At 43.9% G+C, this 13887-nt stretch overlaps 1 long non-coding RNA gene across 2 annotated transcripts; it reads right to left on the bottom strand.

Annotated features, from left to right (window-relative positions):
- Positions 1 to 1054: 1054 nt before the first annotated feature.
- LOC139830696 (uncharacterized) lies at positions 1055 to 10838 on the bottom strand. Of its 2 annotated transcripts, none has more exons than XR_011743927.1 (3): positions 10477 to 10838; positions 9192 to 9272; positions 1055 to 1141 (listed from the first exon to the last, which is right to left on the bottom strand). It is a non-coding gene; the product is annotated as an uncharacterized lncRNA (long non-coding RNA). The 2 variants fall into 2 exon arrangements; XR_011743926.1 differs by lacking the exon at positions 1055 to 1141 and adding an exon at positions 7845 to 7913 and having other exon boundaries at positions 10477 to 10836.
- Positions 10839 to 13887: the final 3049 nt, after the last annotated feature.

Here is a 13887-nt window from a genome sequence, read left to right on the forward strand (position 1 = left end):
TCTATACTCTGCAAACAACAACCCAGCCAGTGCGATCCCCCTTAGCCAAGAGGTACTAGCAAGGCACTCACACAGTTGACAATTTTATATCCATTCCATTATAATAGGGCTAACTTACTACTCAAGTAATTAGCAAATTATTAGCGACATCATTAGGTGTAAGTTGTTCTATGATCGAGTTAAACAGCTCCAAGTCGTCCATAACCGCGGACACGGCTTATCGATAAGATTTAACCCTGCAGGGGTGCACCAATGTTACCATACACGCATGCTCGAACCCGCTTAATTACGGCGGAGTCTCACAACAAGACCGTTCCCAAATCAACAAGAAAGTCTAGGGGGGCCACCCGACTAAGCTACCCGAAACGAAGTTCGGCCGTACTCCGATGCGGACTCAGGGTTTGCGTTAACGGCTAGGCGTGCGAACCACACGCTTCGCTAAACGTTCCGCGGGGTACAGTACAGAAGTAAACACCCGAAGGCAACAGTAATAAACACCCGAAGGCAACAGTAATAAACACCCGAAGGCAACAGTAATAAAGCATGGCATACATGGCATAGGCAAATAAAACCAAGGTTGTGGCCCCCTTTTCAACAGACTTGAGAAATGGTAATGGGTGATGGGGGTCCCGATAAAACCTCCCACGAGTGGTTAGCGCGCTCAGTCTTAGAACAGATAACAAGAACTCGGGTCCTAGGGAACATTAGCAAGTCAAAGTTCCAATGCTTTCGCAAAGGGGCTCACAGATGCCTCTGCATATTATATCCCTTAGCAATTTTAGTTGTAGCAAAAGTTATCATCATCATTTTGAAAAGGTAGTGCATGTGTCAACATCCCAACAAGATATCCCGAACATTTCGAGATATCAACAAAAACCCTAAACTCGCCTACGACTCGCAAAGCTGGCAAACAACAAACAATAGGTAGGGCGAGGAGGTGTATCTCGGAGATATAGGTAACAGGTGGATAGGACACGTGATACAACAGAATCGCAACATAAGGATAGCAATAGATCAAAAGAGCATGTAAAAGTAAAATAGGTGAAGGGGTGGGCTCGCTTTGTCAGATCAGAGGTAGAAGCACCGACACGATCCTCCAGGGGGAACTCGTACTCCTGCTCGTACTGCTCTGCGTCGGCGTCTACTCGAGAAGAACCAAATAGCACATACAAGGATAGTAAAGCACAATTCAATACAAGTGCAATGCGCAATATGATGCATGATGACATGGCAAGATGATTTGTGCAAGATTTCATGTATAGCAAAATTAAGTGGGGTGCTCAAAGTAGCATAGAAATAATGGAGCACCCTCACATAACATTTAGTTCTTGTTACAATTTTAATTTGGCCGGACCAGGGATGATGCTAATGATGCATGACCATGTGATATTTTAATTCCTCATGTTTCGCTGATGCATTTAGATATAGAACATGTTGAATTTGGAATTCTAGGTTAGAAGTTATGAATTATGCAAGTTATAGCAAATTAATCCCAATTTATAAAGTGATCAGATTTTATATTGTTCAAAAGTTGAAACAAACTTAATAGATGAATAGATCATGTTTTTCTGATACTCCAGCATATAAAGTTTGTGAGATTTGGATTTTGGAAAATGCAATTTTAAAACGTTTGAAAAATAGGCAGGGGCAAAAATTTGATGAACAGCAGTTTTTCAAAAAGGGGTTTGTAATCCTGTGCCGGCCAGGATTTGAACTCAGGCCGAGCTGGACAAGGATCTGAGGTGGTGACAATGTGCTGCTGTTGCGTGTCTGACACTAAACGGGATGCATACGAGGTAAAGTGTGTGCACAGGTTAACTGAAGAATGAGACTGTTGCAACTGAAACAGAACAGCTGCTGGCAGCAACTTTAGACGATGATGGAGACCGAATTGGGCGGCGCTTCTATGCGTGTACATGACATAGTTGAGCAAGAGGGGTGTAGTTTTGCATCTACTGGAACAAGTTTGGCGTACTGAAACGACCTGGTTCGCCGGGGAGACGTCGGAGAAGTCGGTACCGCGACGTGTGCGAGAAACAGCGAAAACTGAAAACAGATTCTGGATAGATGTTTGATCGAAGGTGGCGTCGTCTACAGGCAATGAAATTGAGTGATTCCAAAACAAAAGTTGTAGCCCTTCGTCTCAGCTTTCCAACGGTGTGAAGAACGCAAGCTGGAGTGGCCTGTCCTGGCGGTGAGATGCGTCGAAAGATGGTGTCAGCGAGCAGAAACAAGACTGGGCGTTTTTCTACTCGATTTTCGTTTTGATCTCGTTTCTTCTTCTCAACTCGGACCAGATGAAGCAAGGAAAACAAGTAGGAAGGTCAGGGCATGCGGCTGCTCACCCTGGAGGTGTCGACGACGAGGAACAAACGGCAGAGGAGGTCGCCGACGTAGAGGAAGAAGGGTGGCCGGGAGGTAGGCGACGGTGGCGTGGACGTGCTCGTGCAGCTGCGGTCGGCGCTCGACTTCGGGAAGACGTCCAGGACGAAGAGGAGGACGACGCGGTTCCGTTCCCGTGCTCAGGTCGGCTCGAGGCAGGCCATGGCGACGGCGGCGTTCATTGGCAAGCAGCAGTTTTTCTCTCGTTGTCTCTCACAGAGATGCAGGAAGTGGAGAAAGGAAAAGGGCGGCGCGGTGGGAAGGAAAGAGCTAGGGTTCCTGTGGTTCTTAAGGGGAGAGGAGGCAGGTGGCAAGCATCCAGATGGGGGAGAAGATCATGTGGCTTGGACAAGGTTCGTACGAAGGATGACGACGAACAGAGGAGGTTCTCTCCACACGGTGCTCGTGCTGCTTATCTCTGGACAAGTACATAGGTTGGGCCAAACAAAAGGAGGCTGCCGCTGGTTGCTTAGATGGGCTGCTGAGTTAGACTAGCTAGATAGATGGCTGTAGCGTTAGGTTAGTTAGGTTTTTCTCTTTATTTCTTTTCAGTTTCCAGTTTTTATTTCCTCTCACTTATAAATTCTTTTCTGAAATTTGAGTAGAGAAGATTTTGAAATTTGAAAAGGAATTGAATCAGAGAAGGCTCAGCCTTATATACCAACTATGGTAGGCTTGAGAGAAATAAAAGAATTAAAAGAAATTGAGGGAGATAAAGAGATACTTTGGTCTTCAAAATATTTGGTAAACCTTAATGGCTCAACCATTTGAGAAGGCAAACCATCTCAAGATCATAAAACATGTGTATTGCAAAAATAGAGAGGATAGGTAGGTTTGTAGTAACCATATAAGAATTTGGCATGACCTATTTGAAATATAGGTCAAGTGGTGGAAGGTTGGCATAGCTTTTCTTGGAACATCACAAGAGGGAGGGGATGAACCAAGAGAGAGGAAGAGAGGAAGAACAAGAAGCAAACAAAACAAAACCAAAACCAAATGCAATTTATAAAAGCCAAAGGTGGTGATATGCATGAATGCAACATGATGAGATGATAACAATGCAAGAAAGGTAAAAGGGACTAAGGTGTTACTCTTGGGATGTTACAAACACCCCCCCTTGAAGGAATCGCGCCCCGAGATTCTCAGTAAGAAGAGAAAAAGGCCGGGTACTCGGAACGGAGTTGATCTTCCCGCTCCCAAGTTGCTTCTTTATCGGAATGGTGCGACCACTGCACCTTGAGGAACTTGACAGCCTTGTTGCGAGTACGACGTTCAGCTTCATCAAGAATCCGAACGGGATGCTCTTTGTATGAGAGGTCTTCTTGGAGGTCGATGGACTCGTGATCAACTGCACGGCCCGGATCTTTGAAGCACTTCTTGAGCTGTGACACGTGGAAGACATCGTGCACTTTGGAGAGCTTCTCAGGGAGTTCAAGGAGGTAAGCGACTTCACCACGCTTTGCCAGAACTTTGAAGGGACCAATGTATCTTGGCGCCAGCTTGCCTTTGATACCGAAGCGATGAGTGCCCCTCATAGGAGTAACACGAAGGTAGGCTTGATCACCAGGCTGATATAACATATCATGGTGCTTGCTATCATAATAGCTTTTCTGCCGAGATTGTGCTATCTTCAGATTGTCACGAATGATTCGCACCTTTTCTTCAGCCTCGTTGATGACATCGGGGCCAAAGATTTGCCTTTCACCAGTTTCAGACCAGTTCAGAGGTGTTCTGCATTTGCGACCATAGAGAGCTTCGAAGGGTGCCATGCCCAAGCTGGCTTGATAGCCGTTGTTGTAAGAGAACTCACGAATGGAATGCATTCTTCCCATTTCATGTCGAAGGAGATAACACAGCACGGAGCATGTCCTCGAGAATCGATTGACTCTTTCGACTTGCCCACTTGTTTGCGGATGGTAAGTCTGTCGAAGAGCAGATTAGTTCCCATAGCTTTCTGAAAGCTTGCCCAAAACTTGGAAGTGAAGATACTTCCGCGATCAGAGCTTATTTCCAAGGGAACACCATGAAGAGAAACAATCTTTGCAGTGTAGAGCTCAGCCAACTGACTTGCAGATATTGTTTCTTTGACAGGAAGGAAGTGAGCAACCTTAGAAAGACGGTCGATCACCACGAAGATAGCATCATTGCCTTTCCGAGAGTTTGGAAAACCAGTTATGAAGTCCATCTCAATCTTATCCCATTTCCACTCAGGAATCTTTAGGGGTTGGAGGACACCGGCAGGTCTCTGATGTTCTGCTTTGACACGGCGACAGACATCACACTCTGAGACATATCGAGCAATTTCACTTTTCATCCTAGTCCACCAATAGGTAGATTTGATGTCGAGATACGTCTTTGTGCTGCCAGGATGGATAGAAAGAGGAGTGTCATGAGCTTCTTTGAGAATGAGGCTTCTCAGGTTTGGATCCTTCGGAACAACGATTCGACCTTGGAAGAAGAGAGTTCCCTTGTCGTCGATAGAGAAAGGCTTGTACTTGGGCTTGTGCATGTTCTCTTTGATGTTTTTGATACAACCATCTCTTAGCTGTCCGGTTCGTATCTTATCTTCAAGAGTCTGCGTGATTACCAAGTTTGCAAGGTAGCCTTGGGGAACGAGCTCAAGATTCAATTTCCAGAATTCTTCATAAAGAGCAGGTTGACTTTCTTGAATCATGAGGTTGTTGCAATAGGATTTGCGACTAAGGGCGTCAGCCATGACATTAGCTTTGCCTGGAGTGTAGTTGATAGACAGATCAAAGTCCTTGATGGTTTCCATCCATCTCGTTTGACGGAGGTTCAAGTTGGGTTGTGTGAAGATGTATTTGAGACTCTTGTGGTCGGTGAAGATCTCACATTTGTTGCCCAACAAGTATTGGCGCCATGTTATTAAAGCATGTAACACGGCCGCAAGCTCGAGATCATGTGTGGGATAGTTGAGTTCATGCTTTTTCAACTGACGAGAAGCATACGCCACAACTTGACGTTCTTGCATGAGGACAGCACCTAGACCATGAAGAGAGGCATCACAGAATATCTGGAAAGGCTTAGAAGTATCTGGAAGAACAAGGACAGGTGTGGAAGTGAGCTTCTGCTTGAGGAGGTCAAAGCTTTCTTGGCATTGAGGAGACCAAAGGAACTTCTTGTCTTTCTTCAGGAGATCGGTAAGAGGCTTGGCGATCTTGGAGAAATTCTCAACAAAGCGGCGGCAGTAACTTGCCAAACCGAGGAAACTTCTCACTTGCTTGATATTCTTCGGAGGAAGCCATTCAACGATCGCCTTGACGGTTTCAGGATTGACAGCAATGCCTTTTCCGAAAATGACATGGCCAAGATAGACGACTTGAGGAAGCCAGAATTCACATTTAGAGAACTTGGCATAGAGACGGTGTTCACGAAGCTTCAGGAGGATGAGGCGAAGATGCTCTTCATGCTCCTCATTGGACTTGGAGTAGACAAGGATATCATCGAGATAGACTACCACAAACTTGTCGAGGTACTCCATGAAAATGAAGTTCATCAACCGAGAAAAAGTGGCAGGAGCATTAGTGAGGCCAAAGGACATGACGGTGTATTCGTAGAGACCATAACGAGTCTTGAAGGCTGTCTTGGGTACATCCTCTTTGCGGATTTTGATTTGGTGATAACCACTTCTCAAATCCATTTTAGAGAACACAGTTGCACCCGCAAGCTGATCAAAGAGCTCATTGATGCGAGGAAGAGGATATGTATTCTTGATCGTTTTCTCATTGAGAGGGCGGTAGTCAACCACCAATCGATCAGTTTTATCCTTTTTCTTCACGAAGATGGTAGGACATCCCCATGGAGAAGTGCTTGGCTGAATGAAACCAAGTTTTTGCAACTCGTCAAGCTGCTTCTTGAGTTCAGCCAACTCATTGGGACCCATTTTGTATGGCCGCTTTGAGATAGGGGTCGTTCTGTGCTCTAGTTCAATGACGAACTCAACAGCCCTGTCAGGTGGCATACCTGGAAGTTCTTCAGGAAAGACATCAGGAAAGTCGCAAACCACCGGTATAGACTCAAGCTCCGGAAGCGAACTAGGATTCAAAGCAAAGAGCTGAACGGAAGGTGTTTGAGAAGGTGTATAGGTCAAGGTTCCTGATGAAGTAGGAAGAGAAACTGAATGTGTGGCGCAATCAATGACAACTTTGTTGGCCTTCAACCAATCCATGCCAAGGATGACATTAATGCCAGAGTTTCGAAGGAGTATCAAGGAGGCGAGAAAGATATGGTTTCCAATTTGAATTTGGTTACCATGGCTTATCTTCGAAGATATCATTTGTCCTCCGGGAGAGTGAACCACGAGATTAGACGGCAAGAAAAACACAACAAACTCGTGCATGTGTGAAACTTGAGAAATGAAAGAATGTGACACTTCGGTATCAAACAGAACTGTAGCTGAGAAAAGGTTGATAGCAAGGACGAGGAACCATTAGTCTTGTAAAGCTGAAACAGAACTTTTGCTGAACTTGAGATCTCCGTGGAACAGAAAGAGGGGTGGGAGGGCGGGAAACAAAACCTTCGGACGAGGCACGTAGGTGGGTTGCGCCGGAACAACAGATGAACCAAGATAGCAACGGAACAACGAAAGAACATGTTAGCATGAAAATACTAACAATTGTAAAGGAAGAGATTATATGTGGAGATTGACAAAGAATGATAATGAAGCAACCATAGTACAGAAAAATTTTCAAAACATTTTTCCCTATGGCACTATGGTTTCCCACAAACATGTCCAAGCCTAGGTGAAACAAGATAAGAATAGAGTAAAACCGTTGCACGTCCTTACCAGAGGGAGGGTGGGTGGGGTAAGAAATAAAAGCAGAATTCCTACTCTCGCGCACAATTTTTCCTATGTAGCTACTAAAATATTAGTTTCTAGACTCAACTTCGTCCGCTGCAAGGGGCTCCTAAAGGCGATCCCGCTCGATACCAAGTCTGTAAGCCCCAGGAGTAGGAAAACCCAGAGCGCGCAGGTACGAGGGGTTTATGTGCATGAGGTCACTACAAAGGACCGTGAGGTCGCCTCGCATTCCCAAGCTTATGGGTAGGCCAAGCAAAGCTCGACACGCCCATGCACACAACACCCACCTCATAGGCTCACGTTAGGCTTTCCAGGCCTGAGTGCTACACCTTCCTGTGCACTTCAAACATACACGCACGGTGCACAGGGTACAAGGGTGGAATACAGATTCAATATCACAACATGACTATGTATGACGCAAAAGATGGAAATAAGGTTCATATATATAGCAACGCTCTAATGAGCAAGATCCAAATGACACTCAGGAGGGAAACATATCCCATCAGTACATCATACATAAGATAGCCAAATAGTCTGGGTACAGACAAGAACCAAATGGGACTAAGAGTCCTGAAGATAATCAAGCGGTGTTTCCATAACCAACAAGCCACAAAGCCGCCGCCTTAGGAACGATCCCCGTTACGCAACGAAGTCATCGTCCGTGAACTCGACAAAGTAGCCACCGCGCATCGCTCATCATCTGTCGTACCTGTTTGTCGAAAAGCGGGTTCCGGAAAAAGAGGGAGAAAAACGAGGGTAAGTACCAATGGCACGTACTTGCGAGACAAGACCAGCTATGCTTGCTGGTGGGCGGTGTAAACTTCGCCCGGCTATATGTGGAGTTTAGCGGCAGCAAGGCACTAACCAATAGAGACACGCTACAACTTCCGTCTAATAGAGAAGGTGAGAGAGCGCATATTCTAGCAGTTCTATACTCTGCAAACAACAACCCAGCCAGTGCGATCCCCCTTAGCCAAGAGGTACTAGCAAGGCACTCACACAGTTGACAATTTTATATCCATTCCATTATAATAGGGCTAACTTACTACTCAAGTAATTAGCAAATTATTAGCGACATCATTAGGTGTAAGTTGTTCTATGATCGAGTTAAACAGCTCCAAGTCGTCCATAACCGCGGACACGGCTTATCGATAAGATTTAACCCTGCAGGGGTGCACCAATGTTACCATACACGCATGCTCGAACCCGCTTAATTACGGCGGAGTCTCACAACAAGACCGTTCCCAAATCAACAAGAAAGTCTAGGGGGGCCACCCGACTAAGCTACCCGAAACGAAGTTCGGCCGTACTCCGATGCGGACTCAGGGTTTGCGTTAACGGCTAGGCGTGCGAACCACACGCTTCGCTAAACGTTCCGCGGGGTACAGTACAGAAGTAAACACCCGAAGGCAACAGTAATAAACACCCGAAGGCAACAGTAATAAACACCCGAAGGCAACAGTAATAAAGCATGGCATACATGGCATAGGCAAATAAAACCAAGGTTGTGGCCCCCTTTTCAACAGACTTGAGAAATGGTAATGGGTGATGGGGGTCCCGATAAAACCTCCCACTAGTGGTTAGCGCGCTCAGTCTTAGAACAGATAACAAGAACTCGGGTCCTAGGGAACATTAGCAAGTCAAAGTTCCGATGCTTTCGCAAAGGGGCTCACAGATGCCTCTGCATATTATATCCCTTAGCAATTTTAGTTGTAGCAAAAGTTATCATCATCATTTTGAAAAGGTAGTGCATGTGTCAACATCCCAACAAGATATCCCGAACATTTCGAGATATCAACAAAAACCCTAAACTCGCCTACGACTCGCAAAGCTGGCAAACAACAAACAATAGGTAGGGCGAGGAGGTGTATCTCGGAGATATAGGTAACAGGTGGATAGGACACGTGATACAACAGAATCGCAACATAAGGATAGCAATAGATCAAAAGAGCATGTAAAAGTAAAATAGGTGAAGGGGTGGGCTCGCCTGTCAGATCAGAGGTAGAAGCACCGACACGATCCTCCAGGGGGAACTCGTACTCCTGCTCGTACTGCTCTGCGTCGGCGTCTACTCGAGAAGAACCAAATAGCACATACAAGGATAGTAAAGCACAATTCAATACAAGTGCAATGCGCAATATGATGCATGATGACATGGCAAGATGATTTGTGCAAGATTTCATGTATAGCAAAATTAAGTGGGGTGCTCAAAGTAGCATAGAAATAATGGAGCACCCTCACATAACATTTAGTTCTTGTTACAATTTTAATTTGGCCGGACCAGGGATGATGCTAATGATGCATGACCATGTGATATTTTAATTCCTCATGTTTCGCTGATGCATTTAGATATAGAACATGTTGAATTTGGAATTCTAGGTTAGAAGTTATGAATTATGCAAGTTATAGCAAATTAATCCCAATTTATAAAGTGATCAGATTTTATATTGTTCAAAAGTTGAAACAAACTTAATAGATGAATAGATCATGTTTTTCTGATACTCCAGCATATAAAGTTTGTGAGATTTGGATTTTGGAAAATGCAATTTTAAAACGTTTGAAAAATAGGCAGGGGCAAAAATTTGATGAACAGCAGTTTTTCAAAAAGGGGTTTGTAATCCTGTGCCGGCCAGGATTTGAACTCAGGCCGAGCTGGACAAGGATCTGAGGTGGTGACAATGTGCTGCTGTTGCGTGTCTGACACTAAACGGGATGCATACGAGGTAAAGTGTGTGCACAGGTTAACTGAAGAATGAGACTGTTGCAACTGAAACAGAACAGCTGCTGGCAGCAACTTTAGACGATGATGGAGACCGAATTGGGCGGCGCTTCTATGCGTGTACATGACATAGTTGAGCAAGAGGGGTGTAGTTTTGCATCTACTGGAACAAGTTTGGCGTACTGAAACGACCTGGTTCGCCGGGGAGACGTCGGAGAAGTCGGTACCGCGACGTGTGCGAGAAACAGCGAAAACTGAAAACAGATTCTGGATAGATGTTTGATCGAAGGTGGCGTCGTCTACAGGCAATGAAATTGAGTGATTCCAAAACAAAAGTTGTAGCCCTTCGTCTCAGCTTTCCAACGGTGTGAAGAACGCAAGCTGGAGTGGCCTGTCCTGGCGGTGAGATGCGTCGAAAGATGGTGTCAGCGAGCAGAAACAAGACTGGGCGTTTTTCTACTCGATTTTCGTTTTGATCTCGTTTCTTCTTCTCAACTCGGACCAGATGAAGCAAGGAAAACAAGTAGGAAGGTCAGGGCATGCGGCTGCTCACCCTGGAGGTGTCGACGACGAGGAACAAACGGCAGAGGAGGTCGCCGACGTAGAGGAAGAAGGGTGGCCGGGAGGTAGGCGACGGTGGCGTGGACGTGCTCGTGCAGCTGCGGTCGGCGCTCGACTTCGGGAAGACGTCCAGGACGAAGAGGAGGACGACGCGGTTCCGTTCCCGTGCTCAGGTCGGCTCGAGGCAGGCCATGGCGACGGCGGCGTTCATTGGCAAGCAGCAGTTTTTCTCTCGTTGTCTCTCACAGAGATGCAGGAAGTGGAGAAAGGAAAAGGGCGGCGCGGTGGGAAGGAAAGAGCTAGGGTTCCTGTGGTTCTTAAGGGGAGAGGAGGCAGGTGGCAAGCATCCAGATGGGGGAGAAGATCATGTGGCTTGGACAAGGTTCGTACGAAGGATGACGACGAACAGAGGAGGTTCTCTCCACACGGTGCTCGTGCTGCTTATCTCTGGACAAGTACATAGGTTGGGCCAAACAAAAGGAGGCTGCCGCTGGTTGCTTAGATGGGCTGCTGAGTTAGACTAGCTAGATAGATGGCTGTAGCGTTAGGTTAGTTAGGTTTTTCTCTTTATTTCTTTTCAGTTTCCAGTTTTTATTTCCTCTCACTTATAAATTCTTTTCTGAAATTTGAGTAGAGAAGATTTTGAAATTTGAAAAGGAATTGAATCAGAGAAGGCTCAGCCTTATATACCAACTATGGTAGGCTTGAGAGAAATAAAAGAATTAAAAGAAATTGAGGGAGATAAAGAGATACTTTGGTCTTCAAAATATTTGGTAAACCTTAATGGCTCAACCATTTGAGAAGGCAAACCATCTCAAGATCATAAAACATGTGTATTGCAAAAATAGAGAGGATAGGTAGGTTTGTAGTAACCATATAAGAATTTGGCATGACCTATTTGAAATATAGGTCAAGTGGTGGAAGGTTGGCATAGCTTTTCTTGGAACATCACAAGAGGGAGGGGATGAACCAAGAGAGAGGAAGAGAGGAAGAACAAGAAGCAAACAAAACAAAACCAAAACCAAATGCAATTTATAAAAGCCAAAGGTGGTGATATGCATGAATGCAACATGATGAGATGATAACAATGCAAGAAAGGTAAAAGGGACTAAGGTGTTACTCTTGGGATGTTACAGTCTTCCTTGTTGTTCAAACCTTTACTAGAAAATATCTAGACTCTAGAGAGACCAATCATGCAAACCAAATTTTAGCAAGCTCTATGTATTTCTTCACTAATAGGTGCAAAGTATATGATGCAAGAGCTTAAACATGATCTATATGAGCACAACAATTGCCATGTATCAAATTATTCAAGACCATATACATATTACTACATGCAGCATTTTATGTTTCCAACCATATAACAATTAACGAAGCAGTTTCAACCTTCGCCATGAACATTAAAAGCTAAGAACACGTGTTCGTATGAACCAGCGGAGCATGTCTCTCTCCCACACAAGCATTTATTCAGAGAATGAAAATAACAAAACTAAAATAAAACACACAGACGCTCCAAGTAAAGCACATAAGATGTGATGGAATAAAAATATAGTTTCAATAGAAGAAACCTGATAAATTGTTGATGAAGAAGGGGATGCCTTGGGCATCCCCAAGCTTAGATGCTTGAGTCTTCTTGAAATATGCAGGGATGAACCACGGGGGCATCCCCAAGCTTAGACTTTTCACTCTTCTTAATCATATATCATCCTCCTCTCTTGACCCTTGAAAACTTCCTTCACGCCAAACTCAAAACAAACTCATTAGAGGGTTAGTGCATAATCAAAAATTCACATGTTCAGAGGTGACACAATCATTCTTAACACTTCTGGACATTGCTCAAAGCTACTGGAAGTTAATGGAACAAAGAAATCCATCCAACATAGCAAAAGAAGCAATGCGAAATAAAAGGCGTAATCATCAAAACAACAAATTCGTAAAGACGAATTTTTTAGAGGCACCAGACTTTCTCAGATGAAAATGCTCAAATTGAATGAAAGTTACGTACATATCTGAGGATCACGCACGTAGGGCAGATTTTTGTGATTTACCTACAGAGAACCCTGCCCAAATTCGTGATGCATGTAAATCTGCTTCGCGCAAAGAATCCAAATCTAGTATCAACCCTACTATCAAAGACTTTACTTGGCACAACAATGCAATAAAATAAAGATAAGGAGAGGTTGCTACAGTAGTAACAACTTCCAAGACTCAATATAAAACAAAATTAATGTAGTAAAATAAAAACATGGGTTATCTCGCAAGAAGTGCTTTCTTTATAGCCATTAAGATGGGTTCAGCAATTTTAATGATGCACTCCCAAGAAATAAGAGTTGAAGCAAAAGAGAGCATCAAAATGCAAATAAGAAACACTTTTAAGTCTAACACACTTCCTATGAAAAGGAATCTTGTAAATAAACAAATTCATGAAGCATAATGCAACAAGCATAGAAAGATAAAACAAGTGTAACTTTAAAAATTTCAACATATAGAGAGGTGTTTTAGTAACATGAAAATTTCTACAACCATATTTTCCTCTCTCATAAAGATTTTCAGTAGCATCATGAGCAAACTCAACAGTATAACTATCACATAAATCATTCTTATCATGAGTCTCATGCATAAAATTATTACTCTCCACATAAGCATAATCAATTTTATTAGTAATAGTGGGAGCAAATTCAACTAAGTAGCTATCATCAAATATAGGAGGCATATTGTAATCATAATTAGATTTATCCTCCATAGTAGGCGGCACCAAAAGACTGCTATCATTATAATCATCATAAATAGGAGGCAAAGTATCATCAAAGAAAGTTTTCTCCTCAATGCTTGGGGGACTAAAAATATCATGCTCATCAAAACTAGCTTCCCCAAGCTTAGAATTTTTCATATCATTAGCAACAATGGTGTTCAAATCGTTCATACTAATATCATTGCTACTAGCATGCAAATAAGATTCCATAGGTTTTTTAATTTTCGCAGCAAACAATCCATGTCTTAACTCAGGAAATAGTTTTAAAAGCTCACTGATGATTTACATTATGCCAAACTAGTGAAACAAAAACAAGAAACAAAAAGATGCAATTGCAGGATCTAAAGGAAATAGCTTCGAGCACTTACAACGGTACCAGAAAATAACTTAGTTACCTGGGACCAGAGTGTGAGTGCCTTTTACCTTTCCTCCCCGGCAACGGCGCCAGAAAATAGCTTGATGTCTACTCACGCTTCTTTTCCTGTAGACAGTGTTGGGCCTCCAAGAGCAGAGGTTTGTAGAACAGCAGCAAGTTTTCCCTTAAGTGGATCACCCAAGGTTTATCGAACTCAGGGAGGAAGAGGTCAAAGATATCCCTCTCAAGCAACCCTGCAATCACGATACAAGAATTCTCTTGTGTCCCCAAAACAC

Source organism: Lolium perenne, chromosome 4, assembly GCF_019359855.2.
Source record: "Lolium perenne isolate Kyuss_39 chromosome 4, Kyuss_2.0, whole genome shotgun sequence".
NCBI lineage: Eukaryota > Viridiplantae > Streptophyta > Magnoliopsida > Poales > Poaceae > Lolium > Lolium perenne.